The sequence below is a fragment of the Symphalangus syndactylus genome, chromosome 3 (assembly GCF_028878055.3).
Source record: "Symphalangus syndactylus isolate Jambi chromosome 3, NHGRI_mSymSyn1-v2.1_pri, whole genome shotgun sequence".
Taxonomy (NCBI): domain Eukaryota; kingdom Metazoa; phylum Chordata; class Mammalia; order Primates; family Hylobatidae; genus Symphalangus; species Symphalangus syndactylus.
Window position 1 is genome coordinate 140,343,392 of NC_072425.2, and position 27,276 is coordinate 140,370,667.

Below are 27,276 nucleotides of genomic sequence, written 5' to 3' on the forward strand. Positions count from 1 at the left end.
AGTAAGGTAGGTTCCCTGTTCCCTGAAGAAAACCTGAACATTGTGGAAAGACAAAGGGGCAGTAAATGCCATTGTGTGAGCAAAACTACACATGCCCTCTACAATGACATTTTAAAGGTGTCTTAAGAGGTCAGAAATATTGTTAATAAGAAGAACAACAACAAAAAAACCCAAACACAAAACAGTAAGAGACCTTTATAAGTCTAGCGCATTTTCCAATCTAAAGAATCTGAATGGCCCCAGGGATAGTCCCTGTGTTTATCTCTCAGCACATCCTTACCAAGGGCCTCCAGCTGGGCAGGCACCATGGTAGAGGCTGCCCTACCGAGAGTAGACAGAGACCACCACAACCACGCTGCCACCGCCCCAGCACGGCAAGGACAGTCGACTTCATGAGGCTCGCTTTTGGCTTCTAGGATAGAGTTGGGATCTTGGCAGAGAAGACAGACAGGTGGTCAAGACAGAGAAGAATGTGGGGGCATAGAGAAGAGAAATAGAGAAAAGAATAGAGAAGGGAAAGGACTTCCAGACATTCATCCATGTCGGACTTACTCAGTTTGTCGAAAAGTAAACCACCAAGCAAAGGTCAGGAATCTTTAGCAGAGGGCTCGGGAGGCTGCATAGGTTTCTGATTGTCTAATGGTAACATGGCTTATTTTTTAGAATTGACACCTAAATCCTTTCCCAAATGTTGCAGGCAGACCGGGGAGACTCCACGTGAAAAGCGCTAAGAGAGGATTCAGAGGAGAGTGGATGTCTGTGTAGAGTCTTGAAGAATGAGTTGAGGGCACGGGCTCATTCCAGGCAGCAAAGCTTCATAGCATGAGCAGTAATTGTGATTTAGTGATAGGGTTCAAAAATTCTCTACAACAAATAACCCCATGCAGGAAAAACCCTCATCTCCCAGCAACAACCAACCTTTGCAACTTAAGGGCAGTGCAGAGCTGAGCTGTTGCAGCACTATTTCATAACTCTTCCCCTTACTAGTAAGTAACATTTATTTATTGCTCCCTCTCTTCAAACATTGTAGTCTCTCCCTTCCTGCCTGCAAATCTACAACTCCTCCTCCAAGGGAAGCATGGTGGTTTTGTGGGATGGAGGAAAGAACTTCAGTTTTAAAATCAGACCGAAGTGTGTTTGCTGCTGGCCTTGCCCCCATTCACTTGTAATCTTTTTTCCCCCGACAAAAATGGAGTCTTGCTCTGTCGCCCAGGCTAGAGTGCAGTGGCGCGATCTCGGCTCACCACAACCTCCACCTCCTGGGTTCAAGCAATTCTCCTGCCCCAGACTCCTAAGTAGCTGGGATTACTGGCTTGCACCACCACGCCTGGCTAATTTTTGTATTTTTAGTAGAGACAGGGTTTCATCATGTTGGCCAGACTGGTCTCAAACTCCTGAACTTGTGATCCGCCCACCTTGGCCTCCCAAAATGCTGGGATTATAGATGTGAGCCACCTTGCCTGGCCTTCGCTTGTAATCTTAAGCAAGCTATTTCACTTCCGTGGGTCTCCGTTTTCTTACCTGTAAATTGGGACTAATACAACTCCTTGGATTGCTGTAATAATAAAATGAGGTGGTGCATGAAAAAAAAACAGCTCTTAAAAAAGGCATACAATACATGTTAGTTTCTGAAGAGGATCAGGATATGCCATCCCCAAATATGCCACTTTTGGAGGGTTATTTTGAGCCAAAGGCAACTGAGAATCAACAGATGCAGCAAGAGTTGCCTGCCCTTCACTTATCCATCTAAAAGCAGGGCGTAAATTTATCTTTGAGAAGGTGGCATAAATTTCCCTAATGATGGTGTCCCCTTCTCCTGGCACCAGGAAGAGGAGAATGACTCTTATCACAGAGATACAGAGTCGGCACTGAGAGAAGTCTGCATACAAAAACTTTACTAAAATAACTCTAATCTTCCATTAGTTCTCCCACATATTCTTAGTCACTTACTCATGATTTCACATCCCTTGAAACTCAGACTTCCTTTTCTTTGTTTAAAATGGTATATAAGCCACAGAATCTAACCACTCTTTCCCTCCCTCCCTCCTTCCTTTCTTTCTGTCTCTCCCTTCCTTTCTTTTTCTTTTCTTTTCTTTTCTTTTTTCTTTTCTTTCTTTCTCTTTCTTTCTCTTTTCTTTCTTTCTTTCTCTTTCTTTCCTTCTTCTCTTTCTTTCTTTCTTTCTCTCTCTCTCTCTCTCTCCCTCTCTCTCCTTCCTTCCTTCCTTCCTTCCTTCTCTCTCTCTCTCTCTCTTTCCTTTCCTCCTGGACTTGAACTCCTGGGTTCAAGAGATCCTTCCACTTCAGCCTACAAAGTAGCTGGGACTACAGGCACAAGCCATAGCGCCTGGCTTCTAACTACTTCTTTGAGCTTCATTTCTTTTCTAGTATCTCCCATTCATGTAAATATTAGTAAACATTGTGTGCCTTTTCTCCTGTTAATCTGTTGTTCAATTTGCAGGCCTCTAGTTACTGAACATAAGGGTAGAGGAAAAGTTTTTTCTCCCCAACGTTTCCATCCCTCCCACATTCCTGAAAAGAAATAAAAAGCAACCTGGGCAAAAGGGAGCTATCTTTTGCAGTCTATCACAGAGAGATGCATCGCAGTTACAGTTATTCTCCAGTTTCTTGGGGCTGGGGATGTTTCCTGATTGTGAAGGAAGGTTAAAAAAAAACAACAACAAAAAAAGCCCGGAGCTCATTAGAGTCGGTTATCTTCTACACACACACAGAGGAAATACAGGCATGCCCCACTTGGAGCAATCCTACGAATGCAAGACTGAAATTTGCCAGAAACCAATTAACCAGCCATTAGTTTATCTTTTTAGCGTTTCCTCACTTTTCTAAAAAGGATTAACAAGAATAGAAAGCCAACTCTTTGTCAGTATTTATACGTAGGTACTGAAGTTGAATGGTGACAGACACTTGGGGCTGAAGTAGAATTAAACTTCAATTAGAAATGAAGATTAAACTTCAATTAGAAATGAAGATGAAACTGCTCTGAAATGATCAGTTGTCATTGGACTCCCAATCTGAAATGTGAAAAATGCCATTCTATTTACAGACATTGAATCAGCTTGCCTGCCTCCAACCCTACACACTCCTGCCGATCCCTCTTCCTCCCGTGCCACCCTCTTCCTCTCGAGCTGAAAAATCCTCTTTTCAGATGGGATATACTCCCCTCTCTCATCAGAGCTAATCTAACAATATGGCAAATTACCAGTTTCCCAATTTAGCTCACACCACTCCTGCCAAAACCTTCCTTCCTTTTCTCCATTTATCTATCATCAAATCCCTGGGTTCAACTTGCTCTTCCAGCCTCTGAATGGTATTTCCAGCAGGTGGTACCCCGAGTGAACTCCTTACTCAAATCCTTTAGAAGTGATTTCTTTCATGTTTGGGTTTGTACCTGATTTCTCCAACTAAATAATCCATTTCTAAAATTTGGAAATTTTGTCTATTATGGGCATGCACTTGCATCTTCAGTGAATTGCAGGTTGTGTGTATAAAAGTATATTGTTGGCCAGGAGCAGAGGCTTATGCCTGTTATCTCAGTACTTTGGGAGGCCAAGGTGGGAGGATTGCTTGAGGTCAGGAGTTTGAGACCAGCCCTTGCAACATAGTGAGACCGTGTGTCTACAAAAACTAGAAAAATTAGCTGGGTGTGGCAGTGCACACCTGTAGTCCAGGTTCTTGGGAGGATCGCTTGAGCCCAGGAAGTTGAGGCTGCAGTGAGCTATGATAACACCACTGCACTCCAGCCTGGGTGACAGAGCGAGACCATGTTTCAGAGAAAAAAAAAAAAACTGTATCATTAATAATAAAAAGTAGATTTATATGCAACTTTATAAGAATTTCATCTATTGTAAAAATAAAGGCTCATATGCACTGACATTTAATTCACCTGAAAACAGAAGAGAAAGGCCAGGATAAGAATATAATTGTGATGAAAATTTGAAGCTAAGAATCTGATCAGTGAGCAGGGGTTTTTTGAGGATCTATTGCTACCATGTGCTTGTCAGTATTCTTTACCAGTAGCATAACATGTAGCGACCTCATAGCAACACTGCTTTAAATATAATCTTTCTCTGCAAAGGCTATACTTCCAGCCAATGTGCTTGGCAAGATGTTTGCTGCCTGCTTTGCTGGCTAACCTAGGAACGAATTCTCTCTCTAACCTGAGTACCCTTTATTCCGTATCTTAGATTTTGGCTGACATCAGCATTATCTTTCTTGTTATCCTGATGGGGTGGGGAGAATTACATTTTTCTCTCTTTTGCAAGAAGAGTTGCTTCGTGTTTGGCATACTTGCTGAAAAATTTTGGCTTATTATTATCCCCTCTGCTTGCCACCCCCTTCTTTTCTAGTTTAGATATTTTTTAATCCCCGTAAGCTCAGCATTAAACCCAATATCCTGACAGCAGTAGGTCAGAGCTATAGCTGCTTTAAATGGGCTACCACGGCACAATCTCATAAGTACAGAACTAAAGTACACATGGGAAACTCAGAATAATACAAAATAAAGGCAAATAAGTGCTAAATTCTATGAAATAGACTCTGAAGTAAGAAAGGGGAAACGAGATTCATGACAGCCTTGGCAATAGGAAAAAATTCAAAAAGGAGTGGATGTAAGAACCTATGCTGAAGATAGACTGGGAAAACTATGAAAAGACAAATGCATTGCAGCACTATTTGCAATGCTAAAGCCTAGCATTGCACAATACCAACAGGGGATTGGTTGGATAATCTGTGGCTCATCCACAGAATGCAGAGCATCTCTACATTTTGCTTGGAAATGATTTCCAGTAAATATTATTAATTGAAAACTGCAAGTCTCAGAAGAGCGAACATAAGGTACTCTTTTATCTAAGAAAAGGTGGATAATAGAAATATTTACATATTTGTTTATATTTAAAGTAAAAATCAGGGGAAGCACAAACTTGCAAGTAAAAAATTGGTTACCTTTGAGGGGATGAAGGAGGCAGGAATGTAAGCTAGACTTGTCTGAAGGTACTTGTATTTGTTAACTATTGCCACAAAATAGATTAGTCAAAAAATTTAGTGGCTTAAAATAACAATAGTACCATCTCATATGAATTTTGAGGGTCAGGACTCCAGGAGCTGCTTAGCTGGGTGGTTTTGTCTCAAGGCATTTCATGAGATTGTGGTCAAGACATTGGTCTGAGTCTCAGTCATCTAAAGGTTTGAGTGGGGCTAAAGAACCCACTTGCATAGTGGGTCACTCACCTGAGTTGCTTCCTTGTTGGCAGAAGGCCTCAGTTCCTCACCACATGGACCTCTCTCCCCATAGAGCTGCTTGAGCATCCTCATGAAATGGCAGCTGGCTGCTTCTATAACAAGTTATCCAAAAAAAGCAGAGAAAGCTGAAACGCCTTTTATGACCTAGTCTTGGAAGTCACATACTGTCACTTGCATCCTATTTGTTAGAAGCAAGATAGTGAGCGTGGGGTGGCTGTAATCCTGGCACTCTGGGAGGCTGAGGCAGGAGGATTGCATGAGCCCAGGAGTTCAAGACCAGCTTGGGCAACATGGCAAGACCTTGTCTCTATTTAAAAAAGAAAACCAAACCAAAAAGATACTGAGTCCAGCCCACACTCAAAGGGAGGGGAATCAGACTTCGCCTTTTTAAGGGTGTGTTAAATAATTTGTGGACATATTTTATACCCCTATAAAACGTAATTTTATATATTTGAGTTTGGAACCATACTAATGATTTATATAATTATAAAAGCAAGTTAAATGAAATTGAACAAGAAACTGCAGTCCCTAAACAGTGAAAACAAAACGAAAGCAATAAACCTAAGCATATATCAGGTTGATTGTTTAAATATAGAGGAAGAAATACATTCAATGACTTTATATTCATTTATTTTATGATGGTAAGAATTCTTAACATGAGATCTGCATGCTGAACAAATTTTTAATGTGTAACACATCATTGCTGGTTGAATGTACAATGCTGTACACAGCAGCTCTCTGGAGTTTATTCATTTTGCTTGACTGAAATTTTATGCCAGTTGATTAGTTAACTCCCCATCTTCCCCTTTCCTCAGCCTCTAGTAGCCACAATTCCATTCTTGGATTCTATGAATTCACTGTTTTAGATACCTTATGTAAGTGGAATCATGCAGTATGTGTCCTTCTGTGACCGGCTTATTTCATTCAGCATAATGTTCTCAAGGATCATTAGCGTTGTCACCCATTACAGGATTTCCTTCGGTTGTTTTTTTGTTGTTGTTGTTTGTTTTGTTTTGTTTTGTTTTGTTTTTTTGAGATGGAGTCTCCCTCTGTTGCCCAGGCTGGAGTGCAGTGGGGCGATCTCTGCTCACTGCATCCTCCGCCTCCCAGGTTCAAGCAATTCTTGTGCCTCAGTCTCCCGAGTAGCTGAGATTACAGGCGTGCACCACTACACCCAGCTAATTTTTGTATTTTTAGTAGATGGGGTTTCACCATGTTGCCCAGGCCTCCCAAAGTGCTGGGATTACAGGCATGAGCCACTGCACCCAGTCCTGGATTTCCTTCTTTCTTAAGGCTGAATATTATTTCATTGCATGTATAGACCACATTTTGGTTTCCCATTCATCTGTCAATGGATATTTAGGTTGCTTCCACATCTTGGCTATTGTGAATAGTGTTGCAATGAACATGGAAGTGCTAATATCTCTTCAAGATCCTGATTTCAATTTTTTTGAGAAATATCCAGAAGTGAGATTGCTGGATGATTCGGTAGTTCTATTTTTAATTGTTTGAGAAACCTCCACACTGTTTTCCATAGAGACTGCACCATTTTGCACTCCCTAAATTCCCACAAGCACTATGCAAGGATTCTGATTTCTATGAATCCTGCCAACACTTGTTTTTTTTTTTTAATGATAACTATCTTGACAAGAGTGAGGTGAACTTTAATTGCCTTAAAACAGAGGAATTGGACTGTACAAACTTAGAGGAATGTATCCAAAGGATAAATAGGATTGTAAATAAATCTTAAACTGTTTTCAGTAGTTATAATATTAATAATAATATTAGTATTTTTATTCTGAAACTATTAAGTATATTTGTCTTAGCCCATTTTGAGTTGCTGTAAAGGAATACCTGAGGCTGGGTAATTAATGAAGAAAAAAAGTTTTATTTGGCTCACAATTCTGATGGTTGAAAATCTCATGACTTGGCAGCTGCATGAGGTGAGGGCCTCAGGCTGCTTCCAGTCATGGAGGAAGGTGAAGGGGAGTCGGCCTGGCCTCGAGCTGCTTCCAGTCATGGCGGAAGGTGAAGGGGAGTTGGCGTGTGCAGAGATCACATGCAAGGCAGGAAGCAAGGGGTGGGGGAGGTACCAGGCTCTTTTTATTTATTTTTATTTTTTATTTTTTTTTGAGACAGAATCTCATTCTCTCTCCCAGGCTGGAGTGCAGTGGCACGATCTCAGCTCACTGCAAACTCCATCTCCTGGGTTCAAGCCATTCTCCTGCCCCAGCCTCCCGAGCAGCTGGGATTACAGGTGCATGCCACCATGCCCTGCTAATTTTTGTGTTTTTAGTGGAGGCGAGGTTTCACCATGTTGGCCAGGCTGGTCTTGAACCTCTGACCTCAGGTGATCTGCCTGCCTCAGCATCCCGAAGTGCTGGGATTACAGGTGTGAGCTCTGCCACCTAGCAAGGCTCTTTTTAACAATCAGCTCTTAGTAGAACTAACAGAGAGAGAACTCACTCATCCCTGAGGGAAGGCATTAATCTATTCATGAGGGGCCCACCTCCATGACCCACACACCCCCCACCAGGTCCCACCTCCAACATTCCCGCATTGTAATCAAATTTCAACATGAGATTTGGTGGGGACAAACTATATCGAAACCATAGCATGTATATATGTTTCAGAATATATATATATTGTGTTCTATACATTAATATTATATTAGTACTACAGTACACATATTACATATGTGTATTAATATGTTACTATATTGGTATTATTCTGAAACTAAGTACATATATACATATGTATATATACATACACACATATACATGTGTATATGTATCTCAAATAAATAATTATGGTAACATATTTAGGAGCCAAGTCTTTTAGTAGAAGAGGAGAGATATAAATATGAAATTGAATGAGTCAAGCGGAAAATCCTGTAATCTTAAATTCGATTTAAAAAATTAATAAGAACTTAGGATGTATTTTCTTTAAAAATAAATATATTTCCTTGCTCTGCTCACTGAAATCGCCTGCAAGCCATGACTAACCCCAAAATAATAACCTTATCCTCAGATTGTGCTCTCCAAATAGAATTTCTAACTCAAGAAAGCCATGCCTCTTTGGATAAATGATTATTTCAAGGCCAGGACAGGAAACATTGAAGGGGGCCTGGAACATTCTATAGTACTGGAAAGCATGGAGCTATCAGAGACCACAAGCATTGCCATCAAAAAGATCCAGGGGCCCACTTCAGTGTTCTCCCACTGGTCAAAGATGGGACAATTTTAACATAATGGCAACAATAATGACAATAGTAATAACAGCTTCAATGCCACACCAAATATATTAAAATCTACAAGTTCATAATGATAAAAAAAAGTGCAAATAAATACAACCAAATGAACACCTTTGTAAAATGCTAAGGAACCCACTCATTGTGAAAACTGATAAAGAAGAAAACTGAAGGCAAAGAAGTAAGTATTCATTTTGCTTTTCCTGTTTAGACTGCAACTCAGAAATGTCAGCTAATTAATGTAAAAGGAATATTACAGCTAGAATATTACCATTTTGCAACCCCTAATAAAAAAACATCCAATTTGAGGCTAGAGCTTGAAGTCCACAGGGCAGGCAGCTGGAACGGGGGGATGGCTGTAAATTGTGGAGAGCAAAACAAGCAGGAATTCACGAAGACGGACTGAGAGCTATGTCAGTTCTCTGATGTTGAAGATCTGGGCGTCCTGCAGAGCCAGGGCTCTTTGTCCTGGGCTAAGCACACACGCTAGCCCAAGTTGGGGAGAAGCTGAAGGAGTATGCAGGGGAAGGTGAGGGAGCTGCAGGCCAGCTGTGCCTCATGCCCACCAGAGAGGCTGGCAGATGTGCCCCGCATGTGTGACCTACCAAACGGCTACTGCCTCACTTCCATCTTCCAAAGCTCCCAAGAATCCCCCCACAGCTCATCTTAGCCAGAAACATATAGGAAAAGAGAACTCTGGGAAATACGGTCTGATCTAGCCAGCTAGACGTGTTAAAAAAAACCACCATAGTCATGGATGGCTGCTAAAGCCATTAGGCGAGAGGCTGCTGGGAGTTCTACGTGTAAAGGATTTCACTGGCACATTCTGAATCCACTGATGGAAGTCACATCACACAAATAGAAATGCCTTGTGTCTTATATCTCTGCCTGTGAAGTGACAAGAAGTACTCAACTACTCTGCAAAATAGCCTCACTAAAAAAATCAAACTTGAATGGTATCTAGCCTCAGGCTCCGATTGCAGTTTATAGGAAATACAGGGGAAGGAGAAAAATATTAAAGAACAGCACAGGCATCTAGTCAGCCCACTCTAAAATGTGATAGGTTATACAGAACCCTTAGCGCCAACTTCTTCAACAAATAAACTGCAAGAGAACAATAGAGATACAGATGACATAAATAAGAAGATATTAGTGGCCAGTTGCAGTGGCTCACGCCTGTAATCCAAGCAATTTGGGAGGCCAAGGCGGGCGGATTACTTGAGGCCGAGAGTTCGAGACTAGCCCTGCCAACATGGTGAAACCCTGTCTTTACTAAAAATACAAAAATTAGCCAGGCAGGCTGGTGCATGCCTGTAGTTCCAGCTACTCAGGAGGCTGAGGCGTAAGAATTGCTTGAACCTGGGAAGCAGAGTTGCAGTGAGCCAAGATCCTACCACTGCACTCCAGCCTGGGCAACAAAGCGAGACTTTGTCTTTAAAAAAAAAAAAAGAAAGAAAAGATACTAGAAATACATATCCACCAAAAACAATGGTTGAAACTTGTTTGACTCAATTCATATAAACCAACTTAATTATATAAATACATACAACATATATATATGCAGTATATAGATATACACACATGTGTATATATACATGCATAGGTATATACACATATATAATGAATAAATAACAATCATGCATGGCTTAACAACAGTGATACGTTCTGAGAAATACACGGTTAGGCGATTTCGTCCTTGTGTGAACATCATAGTGTGTACTTACACGAACCTAGATCTCACAACCTCCTACATACCTAGGCTATATGATATAGCTTGTTGCTCCTGGGCTATAAACCTGTAGAGCATGTTACTGTACTGAACATTGTATGCAACTCTAACATGATGGTATTAGAGTTAGATATACAAGCATTAGATATACAACAAGATATACAACAAGTATGTACATTAGATATACAACAAGAGTTAGATATACAAGCATTTGTATATCTAAACACAAATATGTATCTAAATTGTGTACCTGTTAATAAACACAAAAGGTATAGTAAAAATAAGGTATAAAAGATTTTTAATAAGAAGCACCTGCATAGCTCCACCTGACTGGAGCTTGCAGAACTGGAAGTTGCTCTGGGTGAGTCAGTGAGCGGGTGAATGAGTGAATGTGAAGGCCTGGGACATTACCACACACCGTCATAGACTTGATGAACGATGTGCACATAGGCTACACTAAATTTATGTTTAAAAAACCTTTTGCTTTAATAATAAATTAAGCTTAGCTTACTGTAACTTTTTTTTTTTTTTGAGACAGGATCTCACTGTCACCCACGCTGGAGTTCAGTGGCACAATCATGGTTCACTACAGTCTCGACATCCTAGGCTCAAGCAATTCTTTTATCTCAGCCTCCCAAGTAGCTAGGACTACAGGTGCACACCACCAAGCCCAGCTAACTTTCTTTTTTTTTTTTTTTTTGTAGAGATGAAGTCTCACTGTGTTGCCCAGGCTGGTCTCCAACTTCAAGCCTCAAGCGATCCTCCCACCTCAGTCTCTCCAAGTGTTGGGATTACAGGTGTGAGCCACTGCACCAGTCTATTACTGTAACATTTTTACTTTTTTTTTTTTTGAGACAGAGTCTCGCTCTGTTGCCGAGGTTGGAGTGCAGTGGCGCGATCTCGGCTCACTGCAAGCTCCGCCTCCCGGGTTCACACCATTCTCCTGCCTCAGCCTCCCGAGTAGTTGGGACTGCAGGCACCCGCCACGACGCCCGGCTAATTTTTTGTATTTTTAGTAGAGATAAGGTTTCACCATGTTAGCCAGGATGGGCTTGATTTCCTGACCTTGTGATCCGCCCGCCTCGGCCTCACAAAGTGCTGTGACTACAGAAGTGAGCCACCGCACCCGGCCAACATTTTTACTTTTTAATTTTTACTGTAATCTCAGCTGCTTGGGAGGCTGAGGCAGGAGAATTACTTGAACCTGGGAGGCAGAGGTTGCAGTGAGCCGAGATTGCACCATTGCACTCCAGCCTGGTCGACAAGAGCCAAACTGTCTCAAAAAAAAAAAAAAAAAAAAAAAGGCCGGGTGCGGTGGCTCACGCTTGTAATCCCAGCACTTTGGGAGGCCGAGGCGGGCGGATCACGAGGTCAGGAGATCGAGACCACGGTGAAACCCCGTCTCTACTAAAAATACAAAAAATTAGCCGGGCGCGGTGGCGGGCGCCTGTAGTCCCAGCTACTCGGAGAGGCTGAGGCAGGAGAATGGCGTGAACCCGGGAGGCGGAGCTTGCAGTGAGCCGAGATTGCGCCACTGCACTCTAGCCTGGGCGACAGAGCGAGACTCCGTCTCAAAAAAAAAAAAAAAAAAAAAAAGCTTAAAAAACATTTCGACTCTTTTATAACACGACTTCGTTTAAATTACAAACATATTGTACAGCTGTGCAAAAATATTTGTCTCTATATCTTTATTCTATAAGCTTTTTTCAATTTAAATTTTTTGTTCTTTTTAAACTCTTTTGTTAAAAACTAAGACACAGACACACACATTAGCCTAGTCCTACAAAGAGCCGAGATCATCAATATCACTGTGTTCCACTTCCACATCTTGTCCTACTGGAAGGTCTTCAGGGGCGATAACATGCATGCAGCTGCCCTCTCCTAGGATAACAATGCCTTCTTCTGGAAACCTCCCGAAGGCCCTGCCTGAGGCTGTTTCACAGTTCACTTTTTTTTTTAAAGTAGAAGGAGTGTACTCTAAAAAATGAAAAAAAGTATAGCATAGTAAATACATAAACCACTAACACAGTCATTTATTATCATTAGCAAGTATTATGTACTGTGCATAATTGTATGTGCTATACTTTTATACGACTGGCAGTGCAGTAGGTTTACACCAGCAGCACCACAAACACGTGAGTAATGCGTTGTGCTATGATGTTATGATGGCTGTGATGCCACTAAGCAATAGAAAAATTTCAGTTTCATTATAATCTTAGGGGATCACCATTGTTTGTTTATGCGGTCCATCATTTCATGCGGCGAATGACTCTGTGTGTGTGTGGGGGGGGGGGAGGGGGGGTGTGTGTGATATCAAGAGACTAAATTTGATTTTTTTTCTTTGAGACAAAGTCTCGTTCTGTTGTCCAGGCTGGAGTGCAATGGGGTGATCTCGGCTCACAGCAACCTTCACATCCTAGATTCAAGCAATTCTCCTGCCTCAGCCTCCCAAGTAGCTGGGATTACAGGTGCCTGCCACGACGCCCAGCTAATTTTTTGCATTTTTAATAGAGACAGGGTTTCACCACGTTGGCCAGGCTGGTCTCGAACTCCTCACCTCAGATGATTCACCCTCCTTGGCCTCCCAAAGTGCTGGGATTACAGGCGTAAGCCACTGTGCCTGGCCAATAAATTTGATTTCGGACCGGTTATTTGATATTGAGTCACTGTTTATTTTTAAAGGCATGCTATAGTATTGTGGTCATTATTTGCTAATTTATTGTAAATGTTTTGAAGAATTTTTAAAAATCTAGGAATTAGGATTTTCTTCCAAATAATCAGGGGGCAAGTGGGAGTATAAATGAAAAGGGTTGTCCACATGTTGATAATCACTGAAGCTGGGTGATGGGTATCTGGACTATGCTACTCTCTCTGCTTTTGTCTTTGCTGGGTGCAGTGGTTTACTCCTGTAATCCCAGCACTTTGGGAGGCTGAGGCAGGTGGATCACCTGAGGTCAGGAGTTCAAGACCAGCCTGAACAACATGGTGAATCCTGGTCTCTACTAAAAATACAAAAATTAGCCAGGTGTGGTGGTGGGTGCCTGTAGTCCCAGCTACTCAGGAGGCTGAGGCAGGGGAATTGCTTGACCCTGGGAGGCGGAGTCCAGTGAGCTGAGATCGAGCCATTGCACTCCAGCCTGGGTGACTGGGCGAGACTGTCTCAAAAAAAAAAAAAAAAAAGAAAAGAAAACAAGTGGGGATTGACAGTAATCATTGAAAGATAAATTGGACCTGGTTGACCGGGAAAACGAGGAAACTCATTTTGGAGATCAGAAATAGGGCACTGACCGTTCACACAAAACTTCATATTTCTCAGAATACTTTCCCATTCCACAACTTTATCATGGTGTTCTCTTGTTGACTGTGAGGTAGGCATGTCAGGCATGAAGCTATGAATGAGAAAACTGAAGTTTTGAGACCGAATGATCTGTCACAGGTACTAAGTGGCCACGCTGGTGTTAGAACTCATGTCTGTCCTTAGGCCACAGAGACAGGAGCAAGGGCCTTAGGGAGACTGTCCTGGCTACAGACCAGGGTCTATGCTGGAGGAGTTGGAAATATGGCTGCTTACATAGTGGCACCAAATTAGGAAAAAGCTCAGAAGTCACACGGAAAAGGTTAGACTAGTCTCAAAGGTAGATTATTTTTCTTTCCACACTATTGCCCCTTGCCCCACACTTCACCCTTCCCATATACAAAGAAATATAGAAACAATTTTTCTTTAGGCAGCGCAAAATGTTCAACTCTACTGCTTTTAAAATTGAGATTTTACAATCTTTTTTTTTTTTTTGAGAAGGAGTTTCACTCTTGTTGCCCAGGCTGGAGTGCTGTGGCGTGATTTCAGCTCACTGAAACCTCTGCCACCCAGGTTCAAGCGATTCTCCTGCCTCAGCCTTCTGAGTAGCTGAGATTACAGGTGCCCACCACCACGCCCAGCTAATTTTTTGTATTTTTGGTAGAGATGAGGTTTCATCACGTTGTCCAGGCTGGTCTAGAACTCTTGACCTCAGGTGTTCCACCCCCCTCAGCCTCCCCAAGTTCTGGGCTTGCAGGCGTGAGTCACCATGCCCAGCCAGATTTTACAATCTTATTCAAAAAAATGTATTAACACAAAAACCATTTCAATTATATATTTTAGTCAAGGAGGATAAGAGGAGCAGGAAAAATGAAGGCGGGGGAGAGAGGTGGAAAGGGAAAAGATGATCAGGGGAGATAGGAAGAAATATTTTGAGCAGAAGATTAGTGATGATAAACTATCCTTATTCTATTGCTGCTATTCACTTGCGCCCAAGGCTTCGAAATGGATTTTTGCCTATTATGCCTGTCCTTTGAAAATCTGGATAGCTGATTGTATTGTTAGCCTTTAGGAAACCCAGACTTCCAGTGTGAAGGAAGAAAGTGTACATGTGCCGCTGGCCAAGGGCAGAGCACACACACAGCCTTAAATGAAAACGAGGAAGAGCCGGGATTATCTTCTGCAAAATACAATGTTGACCAGAGTCAATCTCCCACAGGATGCAATGCCCTGCGGGTGACTTGACCACTGGGAAAGAAGAGCAGTGGCCAGGGTCCCTACACTCTTCATCCGGGGCCTGATGTCATGAGGTCTGACTCAGTCTTCACTAGAAAACCCATAATCTCATTGATTCCCAAGGCTTCCTTGACCAAGAGCTGTGAATCACTAAATTCTAGAAGAGAAACAACCATTCCATTGCATATCTGTTTTTCAGTCCTAATTCCTAAATTTTAAAAATAATGTCTTCTCTGTATTAAGACCACACACATGCAGTCAATCACTAGCCAAAATAATGGTGCAACTTTATCAATAGGACTTTTAGGAGCCATCAAATACTTAGACACTATCTCACTATTCTCAGGAGTTTGGTGCGACAAGATGCTTCTTCCTGTGTTTTGAAACACAGACTGACATGATGGAACTGAAAACATATTTTTCAATGCGTAGAAGCGTCTATGCTTTATTACTTCCTTCGGATAGAAAAGGTGAGAAACAGTGACATACACCTTGCTTCATGGAATTACAATCCCTGGCAGTGATCAAGTACGCCTTCCTCAAAACATTCTTTTGAGGCTGGAAGGGAGGAGAGGTGATTCTCTTATTTGACAAAATGGAGAACAAAGCAATCAAGTTGTTAGTCAAAGGTCCCAAAGTATGTTAATGATGATATTAAAATAATTTTACACTTTAACTGTATTGAACTCTTTCCATTCATCCAAAAGACACATATTGATTTATTAATTTTTAATGATTATTAGGAACTATTCTACCATCTGGAGTTGCAAAGATGGATATGAAAGACACAGCTCTTAGGAGAGGCAGAGAAGTAAACAAAAAGTTCAAAGGCTCCTTCCGTGAGGGTTTTGTTCCACTTCTCTCAGTCTCTGTGTTAACTGGAAGGTAAGGATAGGGGGGAACTGAAAGGCTAAAAACAGGGTTGAGAGCAGATGCCTGGGCTGCCTTGTGTAGCAGTCAGCACCTAGGGCAGCATGGGCCCTGGGGGATGTGGTTAGGAAAAGGCCATTTTCCTGATAGAGTAACCTGCTTTTTCTGAGACAGGGTCTCTCTCTTGCCCAGGCTGGAGTGCAGTGTTACAATCAGAGCTCACTGCAGCCTTGAACTCCTGGGCTCATGTAATCTTTCCATCAGAACCTCCCAAGTAGGTGTACAGGTGTGTGCCACCACACCTGGCACATTTGTGTGTGCCTCTGTGTGTGTGTGTGTGTGTGTGTGTATATATGTGTATATATATATAGAGAGAGAGACAGAGTGTTGCTATGTTGCCCAGGCTGGTCTTGAACTCCTGGTCTCAAGGGGCCCTCCTGCCTTGCCCTCCCTAAGTGGTTTATAGGCATCCACTGGGATTACCCACTGGGGTTATCCACGGGCATGTGCCACTGTGCCCAGCCCTGAAGTCAGCCCAGAATAGATGTGAATGAGCTATCTACTGATGAAACTACCTTGAGAGGTAGTTGTGAGTATAATCCTGGGGAGTGGAGAGCAGGAGAACTACAACCAAGGGGATCAAAGAACCTTGAGGCTAAAGCTCAAACCAGCCAACCTGCATTGCAGCCTGTCTGAAATCATGCAAGGAGGCAGGTAGGGAGTGTGCATCCACTCGTGTGTCCCACCCCTGACCCAGGCAGAGGGTGTCCTGAGCCCTTCCATTACAGGAGCCCTTCATGTGCCAGCGTTCTGACCCATCTCAGGTGTGTTTCCTGTGCTGAAAATGAGCAGACATCTGCGATATAACCTTTTAACATGCTCCAATACCCTCATCCAATGCACCTTGCTTTGATCCCATCCCACCAGGCCACTGAAGTTGGTTTTTCCTATAGATTTTCATAGGAAAGAGGAGGTGCTGTCTTACAAATATGACCAGTAACCACTCAGCAGTAATAAATCTGACTGTTAATTGATATGTCATCCTGGTTAATATATTTTCTTGTGAACCTGATAGGTATGCATCAGATAAGCTGGGAGGGAACTGGTAAAATCCAGTTCTCAGGGCTGCAAAGCTAAAGACCAGAAATGGGACTTTCCAAGGTAGTTGTAATTTTCTTGGTCACCCTAGTTCCATTATCTGGAATGCCGTCTAACATTTAGTTAGGTGCTCAATAAGTGTTACCATTATTACTACAAAAATATTCCTATTTGTTTGTTAATTATTTTTATGGGCCAGGCATGGTGGCTCATACCTGTAATCCTAGTGATGGCAGCAGTAGCCCATCTGGAGCAGCTGCTGCGAAGACACCTACTGCAATGTGGGAGGCACAGCCAGAACTGTGCACTCCATGGAGCCGGTGGAGCTGGGAACAGGTGGGAGGGAGCCCTGCCTCCTTCCAAGTTGGCAGGGTGGGACCCCCACCCTCTGTGGCTGCAGACCCAGGGATCGCTGTGCTCTCAGGGACCTGGGAAGCCACCATTCCCCCGCAGGCTCAGAAGTGTCTGCTCTGGCTGCCTGGTCTCTCCCCGATTTCAGGGCCTGCTCTGGGGTGGAGCAAAGTTGTGGCTGAGCCCAGGCACTGCTGTGACCTGTCTGGGTGTGTGCACGCTCGGGGTGGCACTGATACACCAGCCCCCAGCTGTCTCAGCCCCCTCCAGACTTTGGGCATTGATGAGCACAGGAGGGAGGCCAAGAAGGGGCTGAAGGTGGCTCAGCACAGGCCTGCAGGCACCCCTTGGCATGAACAGCCTGGGTGCTGCGGATGACATGTAGATGGCAGCAGGAGGTGGACGGAGTCCTGGGCGGAAAGGGGCGATTCCCCAGTGAAGACCTATCCTCAAGCCCTGGATGGCCTGAAGCCTGGGGGTGGGAGTGTCAGGTCTGGGTGGAGTCCATGGCACACGGCGAGAATTTATGGTGCTTCTTCTGGCCTGCCCATGGCTGCTCATGGACCAATCAGCAGGCACTTCCTCCCTTCTGAAGCCCATAAAAACCCCCAGACTCAGCCAGACTCACAGAGACATCAGGACTACCAGCTGTAGGAAGGAGCTGCCAACTTAGGTTCTCCTGGACTGGTCAGGATGACCTGCCTGTGGAAAGGAGCTACCCACTTCAGGTCTTCTGAGAGCTGTTCTGTCACTCAATGAAGCTCCTTTCCACCTTGCTCACCCTCTAGTTGTCTGTGTTTCTCATTCTTCCTGGATGCAGGACAAGAATTCAGGATGCTTCAGGAGTGAAACAGCTGTAACACAAAGAGGGCTGAAACACACTCCCCCTTCTCCCCCACCCCAGTTCACCATGTTGCAGGTGATGAGAAGGAGAGAAGAGCTGCCACCCTTTGGGGAGCCTAGACCTAGGGGCTCCCTGAGCAAGTGCTGTGACACCATCTTTGGGGCTTTGTGGTTCCTGGCATCTCCAAGCTTCTGGGTGCCACCATGTTCCCTGGTGCCCTGCTTGTGGTATGCCTGGTCCAGCTGCAGCCTTGCGTGGAGCTGGTACCTGTGCTGGCTCCTGGAGCTGCTCACCCTGCTGCAGCTGGCATGCCTGGCTGTGCGCAGTGGCCACACCCTGTGCTTGCTCACATACCCCTTGCTGTTCTGCACCTGACTTGCGCTTGGCAGGCATGGCATCCAAGCTGGTAATGTGAGCCAAGCACAGCTTGCAGGGCTGAGTGGGTGAAACGAGCCCAGTAGGCCCAAGCAAAACTCGGGCAAAGATGCCACCGGCCACAGAGGTTTCCGGTTGGAAAAGTGACACCCTAAGGATCCTGTGACACCAGCACTTTGGGAGGCTGAGGCAGGCAGATCACTTGAGGCCAGGAGTGCAAGACCAGCCTGGCCAACCTGGTGAAACCCTGTCTACTAAAAATACAAAAATTCACTGTGTGTGGTTGTACGTGCCTCTAATCCCTAGAAAAGTTGGTGGTGTGTAGTTTGGTAAATAAGTTCAGCCTTTGACATGAAGATTAACCTGGTTGGACATTGATTGATTGATTTGACATGCAGATGACCTGAGATTGGTGCTCCTGTCAGTCTTAAAAATAAACAAAAAAACCCCCTAAGCTTTGAACTTGACCTAGTTGTTTACCACATGTGTGATTCCAGGCTAGTTTCCTGTCTGTAAAATAAGGGTAATTGTAATGTTTTCCTTTCCTATTGCACAGAGATGTGATGATGAAGTAAGCCATTCTACATTTTATCTATGTGTGCGTTGGGGAGGGAGTGGGGGAGGGATCATTTCTGTTTTGCTTCCTTTATTTCCATATTGTTTAGAAGACGCTCATTAATACTTGACTTAATGAACTGTCAGGTGGGATAACCCTTCCCTGTTCCTCCGTTTGGAGGGCAGATAGAACATGATGACTGGAGATGCATGAAATGTGACTAACGTCTCTGTGTAACCAGGACTTGCAACACCCTGATTGCTCCTATCTGATTCTTTCTGAACAAAACAAAACAAAAGAAAAACTTGACTTAATGAATAAATGGTGGAGTTGGGTGATTTCCACATCATTGATGTCTAAGCTTTAGCGTGCATCAGGGTCACCCGAGGGTCTTGTTCAGACTCGACTGCCAAGACCCACCCAGAGAGTTTTTGGTTCAGTAAGCCTGGGGTGAGGCCCAAGAACCTGCATCTAACGACTTCGCCGTGTGCTGTGGCGCTGCGGGCAGGGACGGAGGCGCCCAGGGGCAGGCGGCAGCACTGGAAGAGGCCAGCAGGTGGCGCGGTCGCCCAACCCGGCCTTCCCCCGGGCGCCGAGGGAAGCGGGTCAGCGGCGGCCCCACCTGCCCAAGCGCCCGCTCTCCCAGGCAGCAGGGGCGGCGGCGGCCTGGCTGGCTGCACTGCAGAGCGGAGAGCAGGAGCGCCGTGGGAGGAATTCCGAGCGCTTTCGCCGCCCGCCTCCTTTTACTGCTGATTGCCCTCAAAGGAGCCCTCTCTCCCTCCACACGCTTTTGGGCCTTACCAGCTGCCCGAAGCGGCGGCATCCATCCCAGCAAAGCGTGCATTCCATCCTCTGGAAAAAAAAGTCTTTGAATTTCCTTTTCAGTGACCTCACTTTGGGGACTGAACCGTTGCGACTAAGAAAACCCCTCCTAAAGTTTAATGGAACGATCACATCACACGTGGTTGATGAAGCCATTCCCTACTTGCTACTTGTCTTGTGTGATACACTGTCACGGCCCGGGCTTCTGGCTTGGTGGAGGGGACACCACCGCCGCTCCGGCTGCGGACTTCGGGCTCCTCCCCTGAGCCAGGCGGAGAGCGCTGCCCGCTTTAGAGAACTGTTAGGCGGCTGCCGGGCGACAACGCGGGAAAAGTGCCTTACACAGCATAAGGGCTCAATCCACATTAAGGAAGTAGGCAGGAAAAAGTGTCAGTGAATAGTCAGTGACAGTCCCTTAGGGAAGAAATGAATTTGGGTTTAGCTGTCCAGTAGAACTCTGCTGTCTACACTATCCAGCACAGCAGTCCCTAGCCATAGGTAGCCATTGAGCACATGAAATACGGCGAGGGTGATCAGAGAACTGAATTTTAAATTGTATTTAATTTTTATTAAATTTAAAGTATTAGACCGCACAGGTTTAGCAAAATGCCTTGCTGAATTGTGAAAAGATGTCCCTTAAGCCTTAGGGCATGGCTGGCAACGGGTAAGAGGTAGTTAAATCTCTCTGCCTAAAAAGGTATAGGAATTTTAGGGGGTGGGGCAATCTGACTAGCAAGGAATGGAAGAGAGGTTGGGGGGAAAGGGCCAGAGGCATTGCAAGGAGTTAGTGACTAAGTCAATGAGAAAGGAAGTCAGTAAAACCCCTCTGGTGGCAGAAATGGCTCAAGGGGAATTTAAAAACTGGAATGCGTCATATTCAGTATGAAGTCGTTTACTGAGCAGCAGAATGGTGTTACTTCTGTCTGTTGCCCGTCCCTTCAGAAATGTCTGCTTAACACAGAGCCTGGAGGTGGCAGCAATTAAGGAGTGACGAGATGACAAGATGTGGGGGTGTCCAGTGGGGGTGATTCGTTCAGGAAAGGTGAGAGCAAATTCCGGAGGGAACAGGAGAGAGAGAAAGAATTCAGCACAAGCAGGATCTAGGGACTGGGAGACTCTGCGGTGATAGTGTCAGGAGGACGCCTTTTCCGCTGCAGAGGGGATGGAGGTTTTTGAACCGCTTTTAATTAAATCTTAAAGGTAACAGCAACTCCAGTAAGTGGGAGGACTTGAACATCCAGGTCTTTGCTTCAAAGCATTTCTTCAGATTAACGCTTCCTGACTTAAATAACCTCACAGAGCAGGCATCTCTTGAAGGGCCTCACTGCAGACTGCAGGTGTGAGTGAGAAAGGAGGCCAGGAGGGCTTGGGCAATGCTACAGCAGGCAGACAGGAAGCAGAGGCACCGGCGTCTTGCTAAATTTATAAAGCGTAGCATCATTTTTTCTGGACTTTTGTCTCTCTCTGTGGTGTCTAGCAATAATGAACCACTGTCCACCTGCTCCCAATTTCTGTAGTTTTGTGTGTGTGTGTGTGTGTGTGTGTGTGTGTGTGTGTGTGTGTGTGTGTACGCAAAGCGAGGTGCAGCTTCGGTGCCGGGCATACTTCATGTGCTGAAACACAGCAACTCCTAGTCATTATCTCTGCTGCTGTCTTGGAAGATAACTCCTGAGGGTGATAATGTGGCATCAACCTCCTCTTGCAAGTGATTCCTGACAAAACTCTCAGATCAGGCCCTGTCCACCACCCCTTCCCTGCCTGGAACCTAGAGGTAGAACAAACATCACCTCTTAGTAGCCACCTGTGACTCGTAGCCCCGAGAGCTGCCTCTCTGACCAGGAAGTCTCTGCGTAGGGAACCGGGAAGGGAGAGAGTGCAGGCTTTCCAAGAGAAGGGTCTTGTGTTTTCCCTGGTTCCTCTGTTGTATCCAAGTAAAACTAGTTCTCCAGCTACTGCACATGATAATCTATCTGATCCTGTCTTTGCCCACAGGATCTCCCAGCCACTCCTTACTGTACCCTCTACCTTCTAACCCTGTTCTGTAGTAACCTCCTTGAAGAAACGTCACCTAGTGGAACCTCCTGGTGTTACTCTTGTGAGCACCCTCATGTACATCAGCATGGTTGCTCTGGGCAACTCCCAGTGGAGATGAAGCAAGTGGATAATCCCCAGTGGGGTTTGAGAGTATCACATGTTTTTCCAGAAAGCTCCCATTAAAATAAATATATTACCTGGTGGGGAGAGGAGAATGGCAGTATTCAGCTGGCAGACTGGCAAGGAATATTCCATCAGATTAAATAGAAGTCACTGGTCTAGGAAGGGAAGCTTCAGGAAGGAGAGTTTTTTTTGTTTGTTTTTTTTTTTTTGAGACAGAATCTTACTCTGTCTGTCACACAGGCTGGAGTGCAGTGGCATGATCCCGGCTCACTGTGACCTCTGCCTCCCGGGTTCAAGTGATTGAAGTGAGTATTTTTTGATGAGGGCAAGATGAGGGATGGAGGAGAAGGATAGAGAGGGATGAGAGGGAAGTGGAAAACTAAAGGGTGCCACTCTCTGAAAGGGGTTATGCAAGAAGAATATTTTGCATGAGATAGGGAGGAGAACGAACCTTGAGATTTTTAAAGTGAGATTAACATGGATTCAAATTGTGGCTCAGCCACCATCTGTGTGACCCCCTTGGGGGCCCATCTCAGGAGGTTTATTTTCCTCATGAGTACAGGGGGTCATGAGGATCTCATGAAGTTATGTGTGTAAAGCTCACACCTTAGAAGGCACGTGCATACATCATGTTTGCTTAAGATTGACCACCTTTCCTGCTACAGGAAGGAAAAACAACAGTCACAGCAAAGGCCAGGAGAAATCAGAGTGTGCATTTGTGTAGTTGTTATACCTCTCAGAGCACTTTCCTATAGGGCATTACGATTGCCCAAGTTCTAACAAGCTCAAGAGGTAGAGAGTCTCCAGCAGCGCCCCTGCTTGCAGAGAGTGGCATTGAGATCCCATTCAGCTTGGTAGTAAACTAGAGCAGAACTTTTGGGTCTTCTCAGCCCTGAACCTGGTCTGGTTCTCAAATGCTTTTTGATAACCCATGCCCTACCTTTAACCCTGACAGGTTTAGTGCAGTTAATTAGTTGGGCAGAGCATAACGTATGCACTTTTGAGAGAAATTGATTGTGTGTGGTTAATTGGGAGCTTGTCTGAGTGTGTGGTGTCTGTCTGCTGTGCTCTGTGAAAGGCAGAGTCTGCCGCCTTTGCAAGAAATAAGCAGTTGACACTGCTGTTTTCCTGCTGTGCCAAGCCAGCCAGAAGGAACTCTGCCAGGTTCTTAAGGGCTTCTGGGCCCAGCTTTGCTGATGAAGATGCAGTAACCTGAAGTGCTTTGATGAGGCTGTGTGCAGATTAATTCGGGATCAAGACTATGTTGGCATGAACTGAGCTTTGAGTGATGGGTACGAAAAAGAGTACCAGGTACTCACAAGGTGGGGGCAAAAAAGCAAAGAGTGTCCCAGTAAGGGAGCAACATCATCACTGACTACCACTCTTTTAGTACAACGAACACAGCATCTATGGAACAATTACTATGTGTCAGGCACCGTGCTGCGTGTTTTTCTTATATGATCTCTTTGAATCATCACAGCAACCCTATAAGAAACCATTTATATCACTCCAAATTGCAGATGAGGAAACAAAAGCTCTCTTAGCAAGGTTGAATAACTCATCTAAGGTATGTAATAGAAAATATGGAGGCATCATTTGAATCTCAGGATTTCTATCTTCAGATCATTTGCTTTTTACATCTGCACTACATTGCCTGTCACCAAACTGATCTGATAAATGACCCAGATCACAATATGGATTGGCAAGAGAGGGGGAAATATCTTATGGTATGGGTGTTTTGTTGGACAGGGTTGGCCTATCTCCACAAAAAAGGCCAGGCCAATTCTACTGCACCAAGACAGGATTGCAAGGGTTGGGGTCATACTGTGTCCTCCTTTCTAAATCTCCGGAAAAATTCACAAGATCCGCAGTGGGGTTCGAGAGTATCCCATGTTTTTCTAAAAAGCCCCCATTAAAATAATTACATTATCTGGGTGGAGAGAGAATGGCAGCATTCAGCTGGCAGACTGCCAAGGAATATTCCACCAGATTAAGTAGAAGTCCTGGTCTAGGAAGGGAAGCTTCAAGAAAGAGAGTATTTTATTTTTATTTATTTATTTATTTTTGAGATGGAGTCTTACTCTGTCACCCAGGCTGGAGCGCATTGGCACGATCCCAGCTCACTGCAACCTCTGCCTCCCAGGTTCAAGCGATTGAAGAGAGTATTTTTTGATGAGGGATGGAGGAGAAGGATGGAAAGGGATGATAGGGAAATGGAAAACTAAAGGGTGGCACTCTCTGAAAGGGGGCTATGCTAGATTACTTTGTCCAGGGTCCTCAAAGGAGTGGGCTGAGATTTGGGATGGGATCTTGGTAAAGAAGGAGGTTGCACCCAGGATAATCATATTATTATGAGTTACCAGTTACTGAGCACTTACCATGAACCAGGCATTGTGCTAAGTGCTGTCTATGTCTCACATAATCCTCATCATAACATCATGAAGTGGGAACAGTTATATCCATTTATCTAGATAAAAACTGAGACTTAGTTTGAGTAAACTGCTTGGAGTCTGACCGGAAATGCTGCAGCTGTGATTCAAACCCAAGTCAATTTAAAGCTAGGCCAAGCCTCTCAACCTTGATGCTCTGCTACCACCATTCTAGGCAACCAGTAAATGTGGCTGAATTGATTTAGAGATTAATTATCACCACCACCACCCTTTCCCTAATAATATGGCCTTGTGAATGTGTGGGCTCCCAGTCACCAGAATGGCTCACTTGGAGCCTGTTGGAGAGACCACACGCTGGGGAAGGTTGGACAAAACCATCTCTGCAGCCCCACCAGATCTATCAGATCTTTTGATTCAGTCAACTTTCAGGGTAAACAGGGTCATTTCAGACCATCTGGAGAAGCATATTGGCAATTCTCAGAAAATCTTTGGTAGCTCTCTGAGCTCTAAGAAGCACTTCTTAAGCAAACCTCTAAGCTGTCCCTACCATCTTACGGCCTTTTTCTCTGAGACCAAGTCGAAAGGAGCTGGGAGCCAGGCCCATGCATTCCTCCCCAGGCCCCCTCTTCACCATTCACTTCTGAGCACTCTTTGCTCACTGTTCCATAAAGAAGTCTCTCTCTTTCTGGTTGACCTTGCCTCAACTCAGTCTTTCCCTCAATATTAAACTGAAAACATGGAAATTCAATCAAAGTGAAGGCTTCCTTTACCCCAGCAGTTCCTACAAGCATTTAATAAGTTGCGTGGAGATGTAAAAATAGATCACGAAGCAGTTGATAAGAATAACATTTCTTGCCAAGAGAGCCCTTATGCAGGAGGACTAGCAAAAACAAAAAAACAAAAAAAAACGAGAGAGAGAAGCTCAGGCGCATTGACAGTGCATGAAATTAAATTTACTTTTGCAGAAAAGAGAACAGAGAAGTTTTGAGATAAGAACATGCTGGATACCAACAGAAAAAAACAGTGAGTTCTGAAAGTGGGGAGGGTGATTGCAGGGGTAGAAGTAGCAACACAGTTCCATCCGGCCAGGAGATGAATGCCTGTAATCCCAGCACTTTGGGAGGCCGAGGGGAGGATCCCTGGAGCCCAGGAGTTTGAGACTGGCCTGAGCAACATGCAAGACCTAGTATCTACAATAAAAACTTTTAAAATTAGCTGGAATTACTCCCTGACTTCCCAGCTCCTTGAGAGGCTGTGGTAGGAGAATCCCTTGAAGCCCGGGAAGTCACTGCCGTGAGCTATGATCAGGCTGCTTCACTCCAGCCTGTGTGACAGAGTAAGACCCTGTCTCAAAAAAAAAACAAAAAACAAAAAAAAAACCAACCAAACAAACAAAAACCTCTATCTCGTGGCAGCCTTGGAAATAATTACAGTGCATAGAAAAATCAATTGGCAAACTTTTACTGAGCACTGGGACACAACAGCAATGTGAAACCAAAAGACCAGGCCCTTTTGCAAGAAGAGTGCAGAGTACTGGGGAGATAAAAATAGCACAATTAGAGAGCAATTAATGCCAACTGTCTGGTTCTGACTCAAGTACAATGGGACTCCAGAGAGTGGAGGAAGCCTGGTGAGCTGGAATAGTCGGCCAAGTAGGGGTAGGAAAAACTCACAGGGACGCCAAGGTCTTGGGTATCACATGCTTTGAGGAAAAGAGTCTATTCCTATGGAATGCTCTGCTTGCGCAATACCGACAACTCAAACTAACCACAATCTTGCCCTTCCAGAAGTTTCCAATGAAAAAGCGGAACATAGCACTTGACCTATGACAACTTTGCTAAATAAATGGATGAAAGAACAAGTGATTGGAGTCCTAGGACTTCTTAGGGATAACTGAGGAAGCAAGGGAGCAGGAATGGCATGGTTGCAGAAATATTCCTTGGTCTACTGGATCCTTTCTGAGGGCAGGGACTTTGTCTTTCTTCCATATTTATTAAGCCCTCACCATACAAAAAAATATTGTGCTGGCCCTGAAAATGAGAGGTCCGGACATGCAACAGACACAGTCTATGAGCTTCCAAATGCCTCATACAAGAGCTTCCTTTGAAACCTGGAGCTTAATTCTTTACATCATGCCTTAGATGACTGGATATCCTTTCCCTAAACACACGTCTACTAAGTCAATCATAAATTCTGTAAATAGTTTACACCTACTATGTGCTAGATAATGTGATAGGTGGTCAAGATAAGCACTGAAAAACAGTGTTTTCTTCTAAAAAGAGCTTATTGTTAGCCGGGCGTGGTGGCTCATACCTGTAATCCCAGCACTTTGGGAGGCCGAGGCAGGAGGATCACCTAAGGTCAGGAGTTCAAGACTAGCCTGGCCAACATGGTGAAACCCCGTCTCTACTAAAAATACAAAAATTAGCAGGGCATGGTGGCTGGCGTCTGTAATCCCAGCTACTAGGGAGGCTGAGGCAGGTTCAAGAATCGCTTGAACCCAGGAGGCAGAGGTTGGTGAGCTGAGATCCCCCCATTGCACTCCAGATGGGGTGACAAGAGCAAAACTCCTTCTCAAAAATAAATAAAATCAAAAGAGCTTATTCTCAAGTGGGTAGAGAAATCGTCACATATTTAGTGCAGTACATAATTGCTCTCATGGCATGTCATGCAATGTGCGGGGAGAGCTCAAGAAAAAGATCACCTAAGCTGTCCCGAGGAGTGAAGGCCGAGCCCACAGAGAAAGAAGCATTTGAGTGGATTCTGGAGTGGGTCTCTCAGGGGCAGGGTGTGATAAGTGAGAATAACATGTAGGCAGGTGGACTGGAATGTGCAAAATCTGGACGCATGAGAGGACTCAGTAACATGCTCTGAGAGCTGAGAACAGTCAAGCTTCAGAGTGACACTCACAGCCATTCCACTTCAGCCACTCTCACCTATGGCCACACCCTGATTTTGTCCTCATCTGAAATGGTTTCGTCTCCATAACCTTTAACTCAATACGCATGCTCTGACCACGGTGTCTTACCCTTCCATGTCTCCAACCT

General features: G+C 44.6%; 1 long non-coding RNA gene and 1 other non-coding gene across 2 annotated transcripts in view; one reads left to right on the forward strand and one right to left on the reverse strand.

Moving 5' to 3' along the window:
* The window catches only part of LOC129479805 (uncharacterized), a 39,872-nt gene extending 15,564 nt beyond the window's left edge, over positions 1 to 24,308 (reverse strand). Inside the window, exons 1-2 of the long non-coding RNA XR_008656801.2 lie at positions 24,218 to 24,308; positions 5,245 to 5,348 (exon numbers count right to left, since the gene is read on the reverse strand). This is a non-coding gene — a long non-coding RNA (uncharacterized lncRNA). The remainder of the gene's footprint in view (positions 1 to 5,244; positions 5,349 to 24,217) is intronic.
* Positions 19,000 to 19,133, forward strand: LOC129479956 (U8 small nucleolar RNA). Its single transcript, XR_008656875.1, has one exon. It is a non-coding gene; the product is annotated as a U8 small nucleolar RNA (small nucleolar RNA).
* Positions 24,309 to 27,276: the final 2,968 nt, after the last annotated feature.